The sequence below is a fragment of the Podarcis cretensis genome (genome assembly GCF_951804945.1).
Source record: "Podarcis cretensis genome assembly, chromosome: 15".
Lineage (NCBI taxonomy): Eukaryota > Metazoa > Chordata > Lepidosauria > Squamata > Lacertidae > Podarcis > Podarcis cretensis.
The window spans coordinates 18,356,386-18,379,442 of NC_137185.1; the positions used below are offsets into that span (position 1 = coordinate 18,356,386).

At 46.2% G+C, this 23,057-nt stretch overlaps 1 long non-coding RNA gene across 1 annotated transcript in view; it reads right to left on the reverse strand.

Moving 5' to 3' along the window:
* Window positions 1-22,580, reverse strand: part of LOC307203680 — a 398,536-nt gene extending 375,956 nt beyond the window's left edge. The window contains exon 1 of the long non-coding RNA XR_013833329.1: window positions 22,469-22,580. This is a non-coding gene — a long non-coding RNA (uncharacterized lncRNA). The remainder of the gene's footprint in view (window positions 1-22,468) is intronic.
* Window positions 22,581-23,057: the final 477 nt, after the last annotated feature.

Here is a 23,057-nt window from a genome sequence, read left to right on the forward strand (position 1 = left end):
TATGTATTCACAAAATTATTGTAAACAGGTTAAAACATTAGTAGGATTTTAGGAACACTTGTAATTTAAGGAGGATTTATAGATAATATGGGTTGTGAAAAACTGGAATACTATTGATATGCAGTTGAAAATAAAATCTGAAGGACCCAGGGACGAGATGGAGGGAAGTCATGAGATTCATAGAATCTCATTTTTTTTGGATTTGATATGGTTTTGGATGTGTGTGTGTGTATGTATATATATATATATATATATATATATATATATATATATATAAAATCTTTTTTCTTTTTTCTGTTATTTCTTTTTGAGAAGCAAATAAAAAATATTAAAAACAAAACAAGACTATTATACCACTTTAGAACATAGCCATTGTGGTTGGGAGCCACTGGTAGCCTGATCCACTATATGCTTAAAGCAGTACCATACCATTATCAACAGCTATGATTCCCTGCCCCCAAAAGAATCTTGGGCATTGTAGTTTGTTAAGCATGCTGAGAATGGCTAGGAGATGCTGATTCCCCTCTCACAGAGCTAAATTTCCCAGAGTTTCTTGAGAAGAGAGATTGATTGTTAAACCACTCTGGAAATTGTACAGATGCAACCAGGTCTAGAAGTTCTGTTCTGGTCTCCTTTGGGACGAAGGCTGAGATGCAAATCTATTAAATAGATGCCAGTTTTTGGAAATAATGACTGCCATTTAAATAAAAATGCATCTTGCCATAGTAGCAAACACATCTGTCCCTAGGAAACATGCTGGGTCTGCTGCCCAGGTGCTGCTCACCTGGGCAACTTCAAGGCTCCTACCTTTTCTCTCTCTTCCTAACAGGGCTCATTAACCTTAAACTGGACTTGGACACTGGGCAGCCCTTCAGACAGAGGACTGTCCCCTGCAAAGCAGGACACACGACCACCCCATGAAAGGTGAGACCCACCTTTTTAAAACAAAAACAAAACCCCTCTCCAAAATCTAAGCTCCAGGAAGAGTGTCTCACATCTAAGGATTTCTAGGCTGTGCTGACCTTGTTGTGGGTGTCAGAAAGTCCAGCTACTTTGGGTTGACTAATTTGCTTTCAACTGGGAGCAGTTAAATGGCCTCACTGGTGACGCCTGTGACAGCTCGAAATGAGTAATGAGAGGGTGGAGGAAGCTGTTTTACAAGGGAGGAGAGACCCTTCATGCGTTCAGCGGGCCAAAGGCGCAGGCTTTTCTCGGGGGCTGAAGGGGGCCCAAACTGGGAGGCTTGTTGAGAGGAGGAACATGTAGGTCTGGGGGAAAGGGGATACAGGAGGTTGTGGAAAACTCTGGAGAATCAAGGAAAAGGTTGGGCCAGGCCTGTTAAAGCGAGGTCAAACAGATAAAAAGTTTCTGCGAGTCTGAGAAAGTGTGTGTAATTGCTCACCCTCGGGAGCTAGTTTTGGCAGGGCTACACATGTAATAGCTATCAAGTGCAATTCAGTGGTTTAGCAGATTGGAAAGGACTGGTGAGGCGTTGGGGAAAGTAGAGGAGGCAGGCTGGGTATGTAAGGGAGTCTCCGCACTTTGCACAGTGCCCAAATGCAATCTTTTTCTGCCACTTGAACAGATTTGCCTCTTAGCATCTGCAAAAACACTCGTCTCGTGCTGCGTCATAGTGTTGCAAGCAAGAAGAAGCTGGGTGCTTCCAGAGGAAGCCATTCGAAGGAAGCCATGGGGTGGGGCGCACCACAGGGCCTCTGGAGTCTGCCTGCCTCCTCCCACTCAGCCGCCCTACAGCTGTGGGGGGAGGCAGTGGGTGGACCGTTTGGGCAGTGTGGAGCTTACACGCACCCAAGCCACTGCGTCTCTCCCAGGAGAGATGTGTGGCTTGGGTGCACTGCAGGCCCCATGATGAGTGCCCATGATGAACACTCTGTCACAAGAGACAAGGGCCCTGCAGGACTTGACATCTTTCCGCAGGGCCTGCAAGACAGAGCTGTTCCACCTGGCCTTTGGTCAGGGCGCAGCCTGACTCCCTCCTTTGGCAATCTTTACAAAAATTTAGTTTATGGTTGCCATCAATTTTGATTTTAATTAATTTTTATAATGTTTTTATAATGTTGTACTGTTTTAGTGTTGTTAGCCGCCCTGAGCCCGGCTTCGGCTGGGGAGGGCGGGATATAAATAAAATTATTATTGTTGTTGTTGTTGTTGTTGTTATTATTATTATTATTATTATTATTATTATTATTATTATTATGTCACCCCCCCCAGTGGTGACACCGCCCCCACAGGCCCCCCTTCCTCCGTCCTTGGGTATGGCAAAGTCAAGGAAAGGCAGATGGAGATGGTGGTGAATGTCTCGGGGAGAACAGGAAGCAGAAACTGTAAGGACACCTATGATGTGTGATCTACAAAGATGCATGAGACTTGGCCTTCCCTCTCTCTTTTTCTGAAGATTCAACTATCTGTCACCTGCCCTCTTGCTTTAAAGAAACTTGCACACCTAGGACAAAGGGCCTCTGAGCATTTGCAGAGTTGCTTTGCTCAAAGGGAAAGAAATTGCTACAAAAAATACTGATGGACCCAAGCAGAGCATCCTGGGCAAGCTCTTCTGCATTGTCCTAAAAGGTAAAGGTAAAGGGACTCCTGACCATTAGGTCCAGTCATGGACAACTCTGGGGTTGTGGCACTCATCTTCCTTTATTGGCCGAGGGAGCCGGCGTACAGCTTCCGGGTCATGTGGCCAGCATGACTAAGCTGCTTCTGGCGAACCAGAGCAGTGCACAGAAACACCGTTTATCTTCCTGCTGGAGCAGTACCTATTTATCTACTTGCACTTTGACGTGCTTTCGAACTGCTAGATTGGCAGGAGCTGGGACCGAGCAATGGGAGCTCACCCCGTTGCGGGGATTCAAACCGCCGACCTTCTGATCTGCAAGCCCTGGGCTCTGTGGTTTAACCCACAGCGCCACCCGCATCCCAGTCTGCATTGCCCCAAAATAGGTCAAAACAGAATGGCATAATATTTGCACATCCTAATTCCTAGGTGCAGAATTAAGTAGAAATCTGATACATTTCACCATAGTGGGGAAGACTGTGACCAAGTGACCTGTGGGCCTGCTAAGTCTATTGTAAGTGGATTGTAGTGCTTTAAATGCATGGTGTGCTTGTGGCCTAAGTGTCTGTACCACATCTTTTCCAGTAGCTGCTGTCAGGAGGTGGGAGGGGAGGGAATGGGATGGCAGGCCATGAGCTCATTGGTTCCCAGGCCTTTTCAGGGCATTTCCCCCATTGGTTCCATGAATTCATCCCAAGTGCCTCCTACCTTATCAAAACTACCATTCAGAATTGTGGTTAAAGAAGATTCTTTAAATCTAAAAAACACAGCAAGATTCAAAACTGTAAAAATATACTCCTTTTGGGAAAAAGGTGTTTCACATTATTTCTAAAGTTCCACAGCAATCCCAGTTTGGCTCTTGCCTTGTTATCATTAGACTCAAATTTAAACAATTACCTTAAATGCAGAGATTTAGTATTTCTTTTATTATCAGCAGCCCAATTAACAATAGCCCAATACTGGAAACAACCTATAGGAATCCCCATTGAAATCTGGTTGAATAATATTTGGAATATGGCTCCATTGGAATGCCTTATTCGCCACAGATGGGTAATTGAAGGATAGACACTTTTGGCAAGACTTGGCTTCCTGTCTTTTCCTTTAGAAACGAGACAGAAGATACAGTGGTACCTCAGGTTAAGAACTTAATTCGTTCTGGGGGTCTGTTCTTAACCTGAAATTGTTCTTAACCTGAGGTATCACACTTTAGCTAATGGGGCCTCCCACTGCCGCCACAACACCGCTGTGCAATTTCTGTTCTCATCCTGAAGCAAAGTTCTTAACCCGAGGTAATATTTCTGGGTTCTGTAACCTGAAGCATCTGTAACCTGTGGTACCACTGTACTTTTATTCCACCAATAACAGAAAAACCAATAACGGAGAGGGTAGCTGAATTGATAAAGCATAAATAAATATATTTCTTGTGTACTGTGTACTGCATATGAAACTGAATAAGATGGGACAAGTTATTGTAGTTATATATTGCTCTTGTGTTTACATGAAAATCAATAAAAATTATTTGGGTGGGGTGAGGAACCAGTAACAATTATTTGCACATTTATTCAAAATCCAATTAAAACTAAAATGGGTGAACTTGATGCAGTGATACCAACTTTTCAGGGTCTGGTTGTCATTTGCATCTTCAGTGCCCCCATGCTGCCCCCTTGCCTCTTAAGAGTCCACCTAGGTAACCCAGCCCTCCCAGGGGGCAGTACTGCTAATTTGGGAACCATTGGGTTACATGAATGCACTGTGCATCCCCCTCAGCCCAGGCGATGTCTCAGAGCAGAAGCATGCTCAGCTAGAGCGTAGCGCGCACATGTTCAAGAATGGCCCGGCTTGAAATTGCAGCCATTCTTTCCATTCTCTAAATCTGGCAACCGGCCAAGAGGATAACATTTCGGCTGTGCCAGTAAAGTGCTGGCTGGCTGGATACCCTATAACATTTTCAGCTTGATGTCCCCCCCCCCCCCACCGCCAAGAAACTGGAACTGAAATGTTACTGAAGTGCTTGGGATTACATCTTGAAACGAGTTGTTATTGACGCAAGTGAAACCAGCAACAAAATGTTGCAGCGTGGAACACTCCTGTTCAGCTGCGCCTCCTCGGAGAGTCCTCCGCTCCATGCCTCCTTCCCACACTGGTGGAGGAAGAGGAATGTGGAGGGAGCGCACTGCCCCCGGCAGCGCGATCCCAGTAGGGTGTCATCGTGGCTGCCCCCCCCTGCCCGTGCTGGGCGCCATGCCACTGCAGACGGCGTGCCCTGTCCCCAGGACACGCAACAGCCCTGCCCCCGCCTGCTCTCTGCCCCCCCGGTGCCAGAGCATGAAGCTCCGCCATTGCCTTCCCGCACACTTTTTTGGGTTTCCTCCCTCCAGCAGTCAGCTAGCAACTGTGTCTATTTGTTGGTCCATCTAGCTGAAAATTGGGCATCATTATTGGAGGTGACTCTTCAGGGTTTCAGAGAGAGATTTCACCCAGTCCTACCTGGAGCTGCCAGGGACTGAATCTGGGACCTCCTGCATGCAAAACAATGAGAGCAATACCTTCCCCCAGTAATTCTGCGGCCTGCCCACCCCCACATTCCTCTTTTTTTCAGTGTTTTGCTTGGATTCCAAACTTTAGGAAAGAGTTCTGCCTTGTAGACTGATGCACATCATATTTAGATGTAAATATGTGCTAGTCCAATGATGGCTTGTTGAGAAAAAGATTCAGCTGATTTCTTTTTAAGAATTCACATGAAAGTATATCAAGACTGACTACAAGATAAACACCTGACTGTTGTTGATCTTTCAACCAGATGCAACTGTTTTCTTTTTGTCCCCTCCAGGGCCCGTTTCACATAACTCCAGTCTAGCGATTCTCTATTTTTCTTTCCCGAGCAAAAGATCTCTGTGTTGTTCAGGCTAATCTCTCCTCTCTGAACCTCCTCAGGGCTGATAATGGGGAAATTTTCCACTGCTTCTGAAATGTTGCTTTTCCAGATTTAGAAATAATCCCTCGCGGAATCCCAGTTTGCAATAACAATGGCAGTTATTAATGAAATGTAATTTGGGAGGAAATCTAGCCTCCCTTTTGGGTGAAACACTCAGCCGTTTGGGAAAAGGGAGGCAGGGTGTCTTCTCATTGGAAATCCGGCACAATTCTGCAGAAGGATGAAACTGGCTAGCTTGATCCCCTGCCAGGAAACAAATACTCCTCACAATAAAAGGAAATAATAAAAAAAGACTTTAAAGGAAGTGGTAGCTAGGAGGCTTCTCCTGTAACTTTATGGATCATGCAAGATGTAATTATTTTTCCATTCTGATTTGCAATTTCTATCCAGTCTTTTTGGCTGTTGTTCAGCGCTCCACCTGACCTAAATAAATAAACAACAATAATAATAAACTCTGCATGAGTCACAATACAAAAATTGGCCTTGCTGACTTTAACTCTGTAAATGCACCCAAACCTCAGCACTCTGTGGATGGTTCCCATCATCTCAGGCGCTGTTTGAGACTTCCCACTCTACGCTTTTAAAAGGGTGACAAGCAAGTGTCTGACTCACCAGTTTGTTACACCTCAAATGCATAAAGTTGCGAAGAAGTCCATACGAATTCCAGTTTAGGTTGTGGCAGGCATGGGGGGGGGGATCTGTGGCACTGGAGAAGTTGGATTACAGCTCCCATCCTCCTTGACTGTTGGCAATGCTGGTCAGGGCTGATGGGAGGTGAGAGTCCAGAAAGTGGTTGCTTGGGGGTGCAGGTCTCCCATCCTTGGGTTATAGAATGGGTTTGCCCATCAAAGAACAGGAATTAGCTGCAGCCGCATTCAGGGGTAAAGCCAGAATGGTTGCAAGGTAATGTGTAAATCAGTTGTATAGGATTTTTGTTGGAAAGTGAAGACTTGAAGTGGTAGGGGCTGCCACTCTTAGAATTGTAGCATTGGGAGGGACCACTAAGAGTCATCTAGTCCAAGTCCCTGAATACAGAAGGTCATACAGAATGTCAATTCTTCATAGCTCCAACAAGGACCAGGAAAGACCCGATGCTAACCATGGTCCTGTCCGCACCATACATTTAAAGTACTCTTATACCACTTGGACAGCCATAGCTTCCCCTTTGGTAGTCTGTTAAGGGAAATGTAGCTCTGAGAGAACCCTCATCACCCTTAGCAAACTACAGTTCCCAGGATTCTTTGGGGGAAGACATGACTGTTGAAGTGGTGTGATACAACTCAACCTGTTGTCTAGTGACCATCACCAGGCCTCATGCTAGCAAATTCAATTAAGTTCATAGACTCTTGGGATTCTAGAGTCGGAAGGGACACACAGCTAAGTTAACGGCCAATGAGTAGGGATGCGTGAACTTGGCAGTTTTGGCTTCTTTGTCTCATTTTTTCCTATGTTAAGTTCAGCTCTCCACATTTCCACATCGGTCTGTGTGTGTGGTTTCCTTTTTTTAAGGCCTCATGAAAATTCAGCAGTCTTTTAACAGGCATTTCTACTCACATTCATATTTTTGTAGGGAATCTTGACTTACATGTGCATTTTTGCAAAGCAATTTTCTCGTATATGAGGCAATTGTATGCCGTTTTCACTAACGCAGGCAATCTCTAGGTGTACTTTGCCCTGGTGTATACATTTGCGATCACATTACTCGGCTGGAGGCCTTGCACTACAAAATTTGGTGAGAAGAGTGAGGAAATAATGCAGCATGTACCGTATTTTTCGCTCTATAAGACGCACCAGACCATAAGACGCACCTAGTTTTTGGAGGAGGAAAGCAAGAAAAAAAAAATATTCTGAATCTCAGAAGCCAGAACAACAAGAGGGATCGCTGCGCAGCGAAAGCAGCGATCCCTCTTGCTGTTCTGGCTTCTGGGATAGCTGCGCAGCCTGCATTTGCTCCATAAGACGCAGACACATCCCCCCTTACTTTTTAGGAGGGAAAAAGTGAGTCTTATAGAGCAAAAAATACGGTGCCTCTTGCGTGGCTTACTCTTCCTCTGAGAGACAGACAGACAGACAGGGTAATGGAGACAGTGTTGAGAAGGATATGGGTCCATGCTAAGGTGGGGGCAGGGGGCAGGGAAGGGATCTCACTGAGGACATTTTGCCCAAAGCCGCCTCCCTGCAGAAAAACTTTGATCACCCATGGAAGGCTATCCTTCATGGATCCCATTTCTCAAAGGGGTATTTGCTAATGACCATCGCTACATTTTGTTGCAATGCATTCTCTGAATGGGTTATATTTACCAGTCCTTGGGAAAGCTGTGTTTTCAACGGTATTTTTTTTTTAAAAAATAAATAAAGATATTTATTTTTACATCAAAGTATTTTTCCGAAAGCTGCTTTTTTTTTTTTGAAGCTCCCCGCTCCCCCAAAAGTTAAAAGGTTCTGAGTGACACCAAACCAAACATTTCTCCCTTATGTACACACTTGGACCAGTCCTAAGCATGCGGTAAGAAGTAACGGAAAACCTTCTCCTAATAGACAGAGCAGACACAGAAGAACGGTCCAAGTTCCAGGCACAAAGGATTCTGGGAAATGTCAGCATCCCCCCGGTCAGTGATCTTGCTCCCTGAGAACCATCATTTGGTGTGTTTATTTGTGAAAATGCAGTTCCCGTTTCGTTTTTCATTGCCTTATATAGCAAGGCAGCCAGGGGCCTAGACTACAAGCAAGGAGGAGGGTTGGGGTGAGGGGAAGCACATCCAAGTCCCAGCAGTGGAAAGAGGTTCAACACAACTAAGCTTCGAAGCTTGGAAAATGACAGATATGTGCATTTCTGGAATGGGGATCTCACTGGCATTTTTTTTTTGCAAGTTCCTTTTCAAACAGTGGGCTCCCATTGCAGTCACAAAGAAACGATCCAGCAGGGCTCTTCTGGTGTTAGTTGTTTTCAATTGTTTTTATATTTTGTTTGAATGCTGTAATCTACCCCAGGACTTTAGGGTGAAGGGGTGGGGATGAATGAATGAATGTAATACTGTATTAGCACTAAGGTAAAGGTAAAGGGACCCCTGACCATTAGGTCCAGTCGTGACCGACTCTGGGGTTGCGGTGCTCATCTCACTTTCAGGCCGAGGGAGCTGGCGTACAGCTTCCGGGTCATGTGGCCAGCATGACTAAGCCGCTTCTGGCAAACCAGAGCAGTGCACAGAAATGCCATTTACCTTCCCGCCAGAGTGGTACCTATTTATCTACTTGCACTTTGAGGTACTTTCGAACTGCTAGGTTGGCAGGAGCTGGGACCAAGCGAAGACAGCTCACCCCACTGCGGGGATTCGAACCACCGACCTTCTGATTGGCAAGTCCTAGGCTCTGTGATTTAACCCACAGCACCACCCGCGTCCCTATCAAGCACTATTTTTCTAGAAAAAAAGGTGCTGGAAGTCACCATGAATACCTCGCTGGTTCTCTTATAATGGCAATGGCGCCCAACCAAGAGGTGCCAGAACTGAGTTCCTGTGATTTCCGGCTGAAAAAGAGTCCTGTATAATATTATTATTATTATTATTATTATTATTATTATTATTATTATTATTATTCCTAATCTTTGTGAGTCTATGTAGACTACTTTTGTGATGGGGGTTGTAATTAATAAATCCCTTGGGATTACAATTACCTTCCCTGCATATAACACAATGTGAGAAAGGAAATTTATTTTCACTGAGAGCAGCAAAAAAATCTCCCAATCGCTTTCAGCCCAGGTTATGGCTGAAGTTCATGACACGTCAGGCGCCTCACTATGGATCTGAATCAAAACATTACAGGCTCCAGTTTACACATGAAGATGTCCAAAGGTTTCCTTTTGATGTTGTCTCCTTCCTTCCTTCCTTTGGGTAACCTGAATCCCCTCCAGGTTCAGGAAGAGAGGGGGGGGAGGTGTTTCTGTAGCACTTGCAGGCCACTTTCTCTTTCAAGATGCTCTTCAAAGTGATGTTTCTCATTCATGCTTTTGAAGCCCAGCTCAATCGAATACTTCCTCACCTCATCAGCTGAGCTTTTGAATCTTGGCACAGGCTTGACCTGCCAAAGGTGGGTTGTCTTTTGAGGAAACCTAATCTCTGGATCCAATCTTGCCTCTCATTAGAAGTTCAGAGAATGGCTCTGGCCCAGAACTTAACTCCAGGAAAGGTAAATAAATGGAAACTCAAACAAGGCCCTCGAAAGGCAGCTTCTATCACTAACCACCTCGCCTGACCAGCTTGAGCTCTGTGTTCTCGGTGGTCCTACAGCTGGTCCCTTAGGTGTTCCCACCTCTGGTTTGGCTCCTTGCTTTCTGGCAAGCAAAATGGAGGGTAAATACCCAGAGCTGACCAAAGTATGAGCCAAACCTAAGTGTTTTTAGGCAAAAGATGCATTCACACAGCTCATTCTCTTTTTAGATGTTCCTCTCAAATGTTAGCCAAGTCAAGATGGTGCTGGTGATAGGGTTTCCCCCCTCTCACTTCAGTGGCACCCCCTCCAATTCAGTGCCTCAGTTTCTCTCAGAGAACTGAACAGCATCCAGGGATGTTCAGGGGCCAGATGTGCCAGCTTCTCAAGTTGATTGAGGGGGCCCTGCTTGACGTCGTGCGATGTCCTGGTGACTCCCTCTGGACATTGAGAAGGTCTGGCCCCCTCAGAAGAAATATATTGGGGGCCCGAAGTGCCAAGCCCCCCAGGAGCCAGTGTCTAAGTCAGGGACAATGGGCTGGTGGCTATATCTCTGCCCTGATCCTGTAGACCTAAGTTTCTTAGGATTCACTGGAGCCTTCTGGGGGAAGAAATTATATCCTTGCTGGTGGCTGCCATTTGTTCCTAAAATCAGACCTGGGGACTGAGTGTGGCCCTCCAGAATTCTCAGTCTGGTCCTTAGGCCACATCTCTTTTCCACAAGCCTGAGCTCTGATCATGCCTCTTCCTTGTCTGGATGGAAGTCAGAGATGAGTGCATGTAGAAACTAGCCTGCTCAACAAAGGTTTGGTTTGTTGCTCCACCCCATTTTGCTTCTGGCCCCACCCACTGTTGACATGTGGCCCTTGCAAGGTTGCCCAAAAGGAAACATGGCCCCCAGGCAGAAAAAGCTTCCCTGCAGTATGTGATGAGGTAGTTTTGCTCACACGGACATTATTGGGAAAGAAAGAGAATGGGAGCCACTAGTGAACCTGTAAAACAGGTGATGCCGTCTGGCAGAGGGAAAGTGGTAAGTGAATTTCTCCTCCTGCCTCCCCAAAGTTCACCCCACCAAGCACCCCAAAATTCACCTGAAATACTACAGGTTTTAGCCTGGGCTTAGGTCAACGCCTGCTCTTCATCTGATTCAAAAACGGGTATCGTCAACCTGCTCTGCTGACCGGGCTTTTAGCTTCTCAACCTTCAAATCGGCTGTGCCAGGTCTCCTTTGGGGAAACGTGAGATTTGCCTGAACGCTAAGGGAGAAAAATGCATTCATTTGTTCGACTGTCAAAGGTGACTTTGAACAAGCCTGATGTGAGTAAACATGGGGGTGGGCGGGTGGGGGGAGCCTCAATTGCCAGGACTTTGCAGGGTGAGGGATTTATATACATTAGGCAGATGTTTTTGCTTAAAAGGAGAGAGGCTGCAAGGTTGAAATTATGTGCGATTTGCAGAAGTAAGGCAAAATGAAGGGCCCTGTGTGTGTGTGTGTGTGTGTTGGGGAAGAGGGTGAATACCGGGCCCTCTTCCCCAACACTATTGGACACTAATCACTGGGCTGGCATTTCAAAATCACAACCTTGCACAGACACTTACGGCTGGGGTAATGCAGTTGTTTGGATGTTGGATTCTGGCTGGGGAGAACAAAGTTCTGCATCAGCCATGAAGCTCACTGGATGCCTCTGGGCCAGATGTTCTCTCTCAGCCTAACCTACCTTGCAGGGCTGTGGTGAAGGTTTCCCACCTTTCTGAGCTCATGATCAGTAACACCATTAAGATATGGATTCCTTGGGATGCCAAATAATGTGATCTTTGGTGGTTTCAGAATAAACACTGTATGCAGTGTAGAATCTAAAGCGTTGTACTCCAACTCCCACCAGCTACAGTCCACATGGATGATGGGGGTTGTAGTCCATTGACATCTGGAGGACCACAGTCTCTTGGCCCTGTTCTACGAAGTCAACATTTTCTTATCCATTGTGTATATGCCTATTTTTACATACCTAAAAAGGGATCCACAATTACAGCAATCCCACAATTTATGTGGGGGTTACGTTCCAGGGATCACGCCTAAAGCCAAGATACCATATTTACTAGAAACAATGCACACATTTTTGGGCCAAATTACATAGCAAAAATTACGATGCGCATTAGATTTGATGGCGCATTGACATTTGCCACCAAATACTTTTTTTGATTTCAAAGTTTCAAACATTCAGGTGCACATTAGATCCGATAAATACAGTAGCATATAGTCAGAACACATTGGGTTTGATGATAGGTGGGATTGCTAATGTCATTTCCCCCCAGAACCCTGCCCCCTTTCTGCCCCCTTTTTATTTTTTATCACACCTGTAAAGCTGAATGTGCACAAGTTGAATGCAAGTGGAATGCATGCAAGTTGCAAGCTTATTATTGACATTCTCATGGGGAAATGTAGAGGGCTTGAGTTTTGTAGTGAAAAACAATTAATGTTTAATGTAATTGATATTGGTTTGTACTATGCTTAGTGGAGGTTTAGGGTTTGTTTGTTTCTTTTGCCTATTTATAGACCACCCCAGCTTGCAGGATAGGATATTCTAGGTTGGAGGGTGGAGACCTTTTTTTCAGCACAAAGGTGTGTCCTTTGGGGGGGGGCAACCTTTTGGGGAGGGTCACATGTCAATGATGGGCAGGGTCAGATACCAAACTGGGCAGAGCAATGGATTTTATTTTACCTTTGTATACACAAACACCCCTCTTTTCCAGGCAACCCCAGAGCCATTCACATTTCCTTTTTTTAAAAAAAATTAACAATATCATCATAACAAAATATCAAAATATATCATATTCATTATTCTCCCCTTTTCCCCCCACCTCCCCATCGAACCTTCCTGCCTTCCCCTCCCCGAGTCTTCCCTCAGCTCCTCCCTCTGATTTCTCAGCACATATTCTTCTCTGCATACCTTGAAATTGTCTAAACCCTTATATTATCTGTCTACTATGTTAACAATCAATAAATTTGTGTATGTTTATTCAAAACCTGCCAAGGAGTCCAATTTATTTTGTTTTTTTAAAAAGTAATTTGTAAAAAGTTCCCATTCTTCCTGGAAGTCACAGTTGTCCTTATCTCGTAGTTTGTATGTCAGTTTAGCCAGTTCTACATAGTTCATCAATTTCCCTTGCCACTGTTCTTTTGTCGGGATTTCCTCATTCTTCCATCCTTGTGCTATCAAGACGCTTGCCGCTGTTGTTGCATACATAAATAAGTTCTTTATTTTCCTTGGCAGGTCTTGTCCTAAAAATATGGAACGCTTCACGAATTTGCGTGTCATCCTTGCGCAGGGGCCATGCTAATCCTCTCTGTATCGTTCCAATTTTAGTGTATGTGCTGCCGAAGTGAGAACCAGAGCCATTCACATTTCGAAGTTGCCTTCTAGTCAGGAAAAAGCACTTGAGGGTGAGAAACGGGCCTGCGGAGGGAATATGGGAACTGGGGAGGGTCATGGCTCTCTTAAGTCCTGAGGGCACATAGAGAGTCCTGTGAGGTTCCACACTCCTATTCTAGGCATATCAGCAGTGGGGTGTAGTGGTTAGAGATTTGGATTAGCATTGTGGAGAACTGGGTTCAAATCCCCACTCAGCCATGAAGCTCACTGGGTCACCCTAGGGGCCAGTCACTGTCTCGCAGGCTAACCCACCCCACAGGTTTGTGGGGATTAAATGAAGAAGGGGAGAATCATGGGTGCCACAATGAGCTCCTTGAAGAGAAGGAAAGCTGGGATATATGTGTAATAATAATAATAATAATAATAATAATAATAATAATAATAATACGTTGTTTACTACTTATAATTAGTTATTATGTATATAATTGTCTGAACTGTAGGTTGTAAATTTATTTATTCACAGGAGTGCGCCCCGGGCTTCGGGCAGATATCCGCAAGCCTGGGGAGACCAGCGGGAAGTCGTGCCAGTCTCCCCAGGCTTGCGGATAGCAGCCTGCATGCCGAAGCCTGGGGTGCGCTGAGCAGTGCACCCTGGACTTCGGGCAGATATCCGCAAGCCTGAGGAGACTGGTGCGACTTCCCGCCGGGCTCCCAAGGCTTGCGGATAGCAGCCTGTTCTGGGGGCTGGGGTTGGGGGAAGCTCGGGCTTCCCCCGCCCCAGTCCTGCACCTGGGGGGGGGGGGAAATATATTTTTTTCTTTATTCCCCCCCCTCAAAATACTAGGTGCGCCCTATGGGCCAGTGCACCCTATGGGGCGAAAAATACAGTATATTCCCTTCCCTTCTCTTTCCTGGACCATTTTGAGGCTTTCCCTCTTTTTTTTTTTGCTTCTCTGGGCTGATCTGGAACAGTTCCAGAAAGGAGAAATGTCATTTGTGGCTGAACTCGGTCAGAAATGAAGACTCGCTTGTTCAATCATGACACCAACCCCTTTCTTGCCCTAGATTTTCTGGCCTTTGTCGTCTTCCAAAAGGCAATTAATCAATCAGTTATAACCCCTGAAACCTGCCGACACAATAACCAGATTATGAAAAAGAATACCTCCAGGATCACATGCTTGACTTTTGAGGGCAGGTCTCAAGGCCAAAATTCTGCATTTTCTCTCCCCTCCCCCCAAATAATCAAGTAGAATTTTGTTTCAGTTTTAGCTCTGGTCCAGTCATTCTTGAGAGTATGAAATCAAAAGATTTCATGGAGAGAGGAGTTAAGAATGTGAAGACGTTTTATCGAGACCCAGCCCAAACCAGTTTTGAATATCTGAACTGAAATACCAAAGGCGGTTAATGATTGCTCCCTCAAGGAGAAAGCAGCCCCTGTCTTGCTTCTGTATTAAGACTCCAAGAGCTCATCCTTGCCTGGACCTCCAGCCTTGCTGGACGGATGATCTGAAGCACACAATTAAATTCATTGTCAGAGGCATTTTGAATGGGTGGTTCAGGGCCCCAGGCTATGTCAAAAGGAGCTTTTACCAGCTCCCTTCTTCTTCTTCTCAAAGCCAATCATTCATTGTCTGCAAAGAACAGCAGGCAGTCTATTATACAGTGAGACAAAGTGGAGAGTCAAAACAGGTCATCACGACAAAAAGGGATGCGTGGGCTTTAATTCACCTTCTCCATCACCAGACAGAAAAGTCACAGCGTACCACAGCCATGCATGTTTACGACAGTCGGTGTGTGGGCCAAGTCATGCCCACATCGAAGAGCAATAATTCATTCACTTTTTTTTTTAAGAGTTCCAATTCTTCTTCATTTTTTAAAAAACAAAAACACAGAACGTAACAGAAAACCCACAAGGGCATTGTAAAAAGACGAGAAAAAATGTTCACAAGCTTCCAACCAGGGTCTTATCTCATACAATGGCTAATGCATCCTGCTTGGTTGTCTCAAAGGATTTAACTTAATTCCCACAAACTATAAAATGGTCTCAGTTGTTCCCAAAGCAGCAAGGATCGAGGGCAGTCTCTTAAAATAGAGCTTTTGACCATCCACAGAGTTTACCACATTCTCCCCCTTCCCTTTGCCCAATTCCTCTTGAGTAACAGCCAACTTAAGTCATTTCCTGGGTGAAATAGAATGGTTCCATGCCTGTTTCCTAATGGACAAGAGCCAATATGGTCCAGACCTTCCAAGTGTCTCTATTATCCAGGGATGTCCCTGATTTAGAGAAACCGTCCCGGTTTCTGATTTGATCTTGGAATGTCCTGCTTTTCCATAGGACGCGGACGCCCCTATTTTCATTGGTGAAATCTTGCAGGGTATGGAGTTATCCAACCCCCAAGCCGTCTGAAGGCAATCCTGCATAGAGAAGTTTTTTTTATGTTGTATATGTTGGAAGCTGCCCAGAGTGGCTGGGGCAACCGAGTAAGATGTGTGGGGTATAAAAAGTAAAATTATCATTATGGAATGGGACGTCTCTGTTTCCATCGGAGAAATGTTGAAGGGTATACCGATCTAGGACCTAGGAGACCAGGGTTCAGATTTCCACTTGGCCATGAAGCTTGGACCAGTCACTGCAATTCCCAGAGTGGTTTAGCAATCCATCCCTTTCCCCAGGGAACTCTGGGAATTGCGTCCCTGCAAAGGGAATAGGAAAGCCTCCTCATAACTCTCACCACCCTTAACAAACCACAGCTCCCAGAATTCCTTGGGGGGGGGGAGCCATAAATGTGTAAGCTGGCATCACAGTGCTTTCAATGTGTGGTGTGAATGTGGGCTAAAATGTCAGTTCCACATGCAGTGACTTGGGATTAAGCCCACTGAACTTCTTGGGGCTTAACGGCTGCAGAGAGATGCATAGGACTGTGCTGCCTTATTGAGAGGAACTGGACCTCCAACTATCCAGGCAAACAACCAAGGAGGGTCATGGGAAGCTGCTTTATACCTAGCCAGACCATTGGTCCTTCTCAGTCAGCATTGTCTGCACCAACTAAAAGTGGCTCTTTAGGGTTTCATGCAGGGTTACCTGGAGATGCTGGGAATTGAGCCTGGAGACCTTCTGCATTCAAAGCATCTCCTCTGCTACTGAGCTATGGTCCCGCTCTGCTGCCTGGCTTGACGAGCAAGGTTTGATTTTCAAATGGCTCATGGCATGATAAGAAACTAAGGCCATTCTGTTCAAGTTTTCTCCAGTTCTAACTGGAGATGCCAGGGATCAAATTTAGGGCCTTCTGCATGCAGCAGTCCTCCTCATTACAGTGTCCTGTCCAGTTTGTGGGCTCTGGAGGCCTCTCTGACTAGCCTCTCTTGGCAACAGAATGTGGACCTAGAACAGTGATTGCGAACCTTTTAGAGACTGAGTGCCCAAACTGCAATCCCAATCCCACTGATTTATCGCAAAGTGCCAACACGGCAATTTAACCTGAATACTGAGGTTTTAGTTTAGAAAAAACAACTCATACATTAACATCTTTTGTCTTAAAAGAAAAACACAATAACAGAGCTTTCAATGATACAAACTTTTTTTATTGAAAGGTAAAAGTTTGCATTTGGCATGCTTTTGAACAATTAATGCCTGGAGAACTCTGTGCTGGGGCGATGGCGTGTGTGCCCACAGAGAGGGCTCTGAGTGCCCTCCCTGGCACGAGTGCCATAGGTTCACCACCACTGACGTAGAAGGATGGCCTGCCTGCACAAAGCCTCTTTGATGCATCTTTGAAGCTTTCCGTTTTAATCTGACCATCTTTCAAATGGGTGGTTGCTGCAACATGCCAGAGAGGGAATAGACACCTCTGGGACTCGGAGTTCTTGAAGGAATAAGCATCTTGTGCTTTTAGCAACAAGGTCAGCCTCCTTGAGCCAGTTTGTTCTTTCGCCTCCCGGCTGCTGACCTTACTTCATTGTGAAAGCAGTACAGTCATACCTCAGGTTACTTCAGGTTGCTTCAGGTTGCGTTTTTTCAGGTTATGGATGCTCCAAAACCCGGAAGTACCGGAACGGGTTACTTCTGGGTTTCGGAAGTTGCGCATGCGCAGAAGCGCCAAATCGCAACCCGCGCATGTGCAGACATGCCACTGCGGGTTGCAAACATGCATCCTGCATGGATCACGTTTGCAGCCTGAGTGTCCACTGTGAAAGGCATTGCTTTGTGTGCAGATACCCACAGTCAGGGGTCTCCTTGCATGTAAAATCATGGAAGTCATACAATCCTCTCCACAAGGAAAATAAGACCTCTCTGAAAATTACAGAGATGTACACTTGATGTAGTGATGGTTTGGAATATCTCTAACTCCCATCGTTTGCAACCAACTATAATTACTTGGTGATAAATGGAACGGAACTATTATTTTTAAATGAATTTGTGCGGCTGCTTCAGCCAAGCCAGTGGCGTAGCGTGGGGGGTGCAGGGGGGGCCGGGAGCACCGGGCGCAACATCTGGGGGTTAGGGTCAGGGGGCGCAAATCCATGGGTTAGGGGGTGCAAATCCATGGGTTAAGGGGCGCAAATTACTTGCCTTGCCCTGGGTGCTGACAACCCACGCTACGCCACTGAGCCAAGCTCACCAAAGTCGCTGCTCCCAGTTCCCTTACCTAACAATCCTGTTTGAGATATAGGGAGTAATTTTGCTATAAATTATCTGCAGAGCTTCAACAGCATTGAGATTCTGCTGGGGCCCCGATAAGAGAGAACATGAAGACCCTGTGCTCTGTCTTTCGCTCATGTTGTTCTTCCTGAAGAGATTTCCTTGCAAAAGCCACAGTGTCCCAGCCCTGGTAAGTAGCAGCGGAGGACATCCATAAACAACGAAGCAGAGCTAATGCAAACCAAACTATAATAATGACGATGAAGAAAAGGGAACAGCTAGAGGTCAGCTCAGTGCAAGATTGAAATCTATGAAAGCAACAAAAATAACCAGCTATGGGAGGAGGACGAGGGAAAAAACAAAACCTTCATGAGCAGAGAGAAAAGGGCAAATTAGGGCAACCCACTTGGTGTGTGAACATAAGAACATAAGAAGAGCCTGCAGGATCAGCTCAATGGCCCATCTAGTCCAGTGTCCCATTCTCACAGGAGTCAACTAGATGCCTCTTTTGGGAAACCCACAAGAAGGACCCAGGCACACAAGCCCTCTTCTGCTGCTGTTTCCAGTAACTGATATTCAGAAGCAATGCTAGCTCTGCCAATGGACACAGAAAGCAGCCAGCAAGGCTAGCCACGGATAACCCTCTCCCACATGAATTTGTCCAATGCTCTTTTAAAGCTATCTAGGTTGGTGGCCATCACTGCCTCCTGCAGAAGCGAGTTCCACAGTTGAACTGTGTACTGTACTGTGTGGAGAAGTCCTTTCTTGTCTCTGTCCTGAATCTTCCAGCTTTCAGCTTCATTGGATGCCCACGAGCTCGGATGTTATGAGAGAGGAATAAAATCTTTTCTCTCTCCACTTTCTCCATGCCATGCAAAACTTTTAAATTCCTGTCACGTCATCACTTCCTTGCCTTTTCTCTAAACTAAAAAGTCCCGAACGCTGCAATCTTTCCTCACAGGGAATTTGCAAATTTTGGTTTTGCTGTTTTCTGAATCCTTTCCAACACTGCAATATCTTTATAATAAGCAGAACTGTACACAATATTCCAAACATGGGTCTGTCCATTTCTGTATATCAAGTCTTGCAAGCGATAGAATGACAGCCTTATCCAACCAGGTGGCCTTCAGACAATGACTCCCATCAGCCTGAGCTAGAATGACCCATGGTCAATGCCATAACTGTCAATTTTCAGATTTGAAAATAAGGGATCAGCAGCCTCACCTGTCCCGGGGACAGTCCACGGGATATCTAACAATCCGGGATAGCAGCGGGAAGCAGCGGGAAATGGCCGCAAAAAAGGGAAGGTTGACAGCTATGGTCAATGCTGATGGGAACTGTAGTCCAAGCACCTCAGGAGGGCTGCAAGTTCCCCATGTCTGGTTGGCTTCCTGTTCCCAATGCCTTTGAGTGCTTCTCCCTTAAAACCTGTAAAGAAAATGGCAGAGGGGGTTCCCAAGATGTCTCGGCAGGTTGGAGGGCAAAACAGGAAGGTCACTCAGCTCTGTTTCCCCTCTCCCAAGCCACTAGATACATTATAAGAAGAAGAAGAAGAGTTTGGATTTGATATCCCGCCTTTCACTCCCTTTAAGGAGTCTCAAAGCGGCTAACATTCTCCTTTCCCTTCCTCCCCCACAACAAACACTCTGTGAGGTGAGTGGGGCTGAGAGACTTCAAAGAAGTGTGACTGGCCCAAGGTCACCCAGCAGCTGCATGTGGAGAAGCGGAGACGCGAACCCGGTTCCCCAGATTAGCAGACTACCGCTCTTAACCACTACACCACACTGGCTCACAGGCAGATTTTCCTCCCACCTGATGCCCTTTCAATTTTTTTTGGACTGCAACTTATATCAGTTCCTGCCAGAATGGCCAATTCTCAGGAATGATAGGAGTTGTAGTCTGAAAGGCCTTGGGTAGCGGAAAAGTGCTATGGAAGAACTTTTGGGGGCATTGCTAAAGATGTCCATGTAGCTAAGGGGTCACCCAAAGATCCTGATAGAAAGTGTGTTAAGGACAGACAACAGAAGGTGCATAAATATAGGGCTGCCATATTTCCAAAAGTGAAAATCTGGACACAAAAAGGTTGTTCAGCTAATTTTAAGGAAGTTTGCCTAAATCTACACTTCTGACATGGGTTGCCATACACCCAGATTTTCCTGGACATTTCAACAACTTCTGTTCATGGCGGCCAAATTCCAGTTACGTCCGGGAAATTCTGGACGTACGGCAACCCTAAACAGCTTATGGAATTCACAACCACAAGATGCAGTGAAGGCTGCTAAAAAAGAGGGATGAGACAAGCATCTGGTGCTTTGAACCAAAGAATCAAAGAACCGTAGAGTTGGAAGGGACACCAAGGGTCATCTAGTCCAACCCCCTGTATCCTTGCTAAAGCACCCCTGAAAGTTGGCCACCCAGCCTCTGCTTAAAAACCTCCAATGGAGGGGTGGCCACCACCTTCTCTGGTGAATCTCCCAGATTCTTCCAATGCCTCTATAAAAATGCTCACTCCAAAACATGGAACTTAATCATACAAACAGCTGCAGCTTTTTGCAGCTTCGCCAGTAGATCAGTATCCGCTTCCAGCTAAAATGTGAAATAACTGGGTCAGGATCACAATCGAGTCCAGGCAATCTGTGTAGTGAGCCCTCATTCTGATTTGTTTGCGGAGAGGCCAGACTTCTTTGCAGAAAAACAAAGGCTCTTATCCCACACTTTCCATCCCAAACATTTCCCTGTCACTTTGCTTACTGGGAAAAAAAGTTTGATCTTTTTTTGGGGAAGCAGGTTTGTTTTGCAACAGCTTCAGAGTGGCTTTAACTGTGCAGCCTGAATTGGTCAGGGTATGATTGAATCCCACCCCCCAAAATAGTGACCCTAAGAGATGAATTTAAGGCACCTCAAACCGACAAATTTATAAGGTTGCTCAGCATTGCATATTTCACCAGCCCATTTTTGCCTCTAGTTCAGAATCAGATATCCATTATTTTCCTTCCTGCCTTCCTGCCTTCCTTCCTGCCTTCCCTTCCCCTCTTCTTTCTTTCTTTCTTTCTTTCTTTCTTTCTTTCTTTCTTTCTTTCTTTCTTTCTTTCTTTCTCCTAACTTTTACCTTCCAGATCCTGAATCCTTGCATTATCCATAAGAACCTAACCCTCCAGACCTCTCTGCCTGGTTCTGGTGACACCCCCTTCTCTCCGTGCCATGCCTCTCACCTGCTTTGCACTAACCTTGACGGTTTTGCCCTGTCTAAAATGTCTCAGTGAACTCTGATAAAGCTTCTTGCTTGCCTAGGTGGAAAACAGAGGGAGATTTGTTGATTCTGCTCCTGGCCCTGCCCCCCACTGCCACATGGCCCTCAGGCGCTTGCCTAGAAAGCAATCCGGCCCCCCAAGCTGAGAAAGCTTCTCCGCCCCTTCCTTAGGTACCTGAAGCTTGTGTCCATGTTTGTGCTTGCCAGGTTTCCGAGACCTGTTCTTGTCCCTCATAATGTTGCTGGTTTTTGGTGACGCTTCTGCAGGCCTCCCTAGGAGGCTGCCTGCTTTCTCAGAGGCAGAAGGTGGTGCACACTTGTCCCTTCCCTCCACTGAATTGGTCTCCCCTCCCTCGCACTCACCACCCACCATTAGAGAGGAGGGGAAAGGAAGGAGGGGGGAAACCCCGAAACCAAATGCCCTGCCTCAGGTCACAAACTTTTCGCTGCGGCATTCAGGGGTGTGTGTGGTTTTCCCTCCTCTAATCCCACAGTTTACACTGCTGAGCTCTGAGCCAAACCTAAAGGCTGCGTGGACCTGCCAGGAACCTCATCTTTTCCTAACTCCCATATAAACAGTTTCCTGCACCTGCTAGCCTGGTTCTTCCTCAGGCGGCTCGTGCGCCCCGGAAAGGCACTGAGGGGTGGCAGCAAGACCACAAGGAGGGTGGTGGGGTGAGCCAAGCTCTGCCCCCTTTCTTCCTCCTCGGCCTGCACTCTCTGCAGCCCTTGGCAGGCACCTCGCTCAACACTTGGTTTGCATTGGGGCTGGCTCTCGTGCTGATGGGAAATGAGCTAATTACACAAAAGGCAGCTAGTCCCCCAGGACAATATCGTTTTTCCTGGCAAGCCGGGCACGCCTTCTTTCCAAAAATACATTCCTCTTTCTTGCTGGTCCTTGAGCTGCTTTTATTTATTTTTTATTTATTTAAAAAAACTGTTTTATCTCACAACTCGCTCCTCGCAGAATTGTCCTCAGAGAGCCGGGTCATCGGAGGTCCAGGATAAACGGAGGCTTTCGGGTGGTTGTTGGACTGCAGTTCCCATCAGCCCCGACCATTTGACATACTGCCTCAGGCTGATGGGAGATGGGAGACCAGCAATGTCTGGCTCCCTATCCCTGGTCGAATCCAGTGGCTCTTAAAGTGGATGGGCAGTGTCCCCTGTGGGGCAATGGGATCACCTGGGGGACACTATGGGGCAGCAGGAAGGTGGGAGGGGCTGGCAGTGTGAATGGCTATCAGATTTTGAAAAACTGGTATCCCTGGATCAAGTTCATCACTTTTGTTTGAATTAATGAAACTGAATAGCTTTGGTTGCATTTTGAATAAATATGCAATTCAAGTCTCTCTGGGAGCCATTTTTGGCTATGAAGCAGTGCATTAATGTTGTTGTTGTCGTTTAGTCGTTTAGTCATTTAGTTGTTTAGTCATGTCCGACTCTTCGTGACCCCATGGACCAGAGCACGCCAGGCCCTCCTGCCTTCCACTGCCTCCCGCAGTTTGGTCAAACTCATGCTGGTAGCTTCGAGAATACTGTCCAACCATCTCGTCCTCTGTCATCCCCTTCTCCTTGTGCCCTCCATCTTTCCCAACATCAGGGTCTTTTCTAAAGACAACTTTTTAAAAAAAGAAATAAAAGAGATGCTGCATGTTAAATTCTCCACACAGCACACCCTTCTGTTCTTTTACCACCCTTTGGTGGGACTGCAGAAGGCAGAGAGGCCTACATATCCAGTCAAGACGAAGCAGCTCCATCTTCAAGCAATACCCTCCAACACAACATGGCCCAAAGCCAGGATTCCATCTTTTGGGGTCACTGCCGCATGCGAATCACACGACCTGAGCAAAATCATGGCCCCCCAGGACTTTTGGGGGGATGAGATCACGGCCCAAAATCATGTGAGATTGTGGTGGCCATTTTGGTCACTGCCCTGGTTTTTCTGGGACTCTTGAGGGGAATGCTTCAAGCTCGTTTCCTCCTGCTGCTCATTCGCCTCATCCTAACTACATTTCCCCCCAATAAATGTCCAAACTAAACTCTTCTGAAACCAATCACAGTTGTGTGTGTGGAGGGGA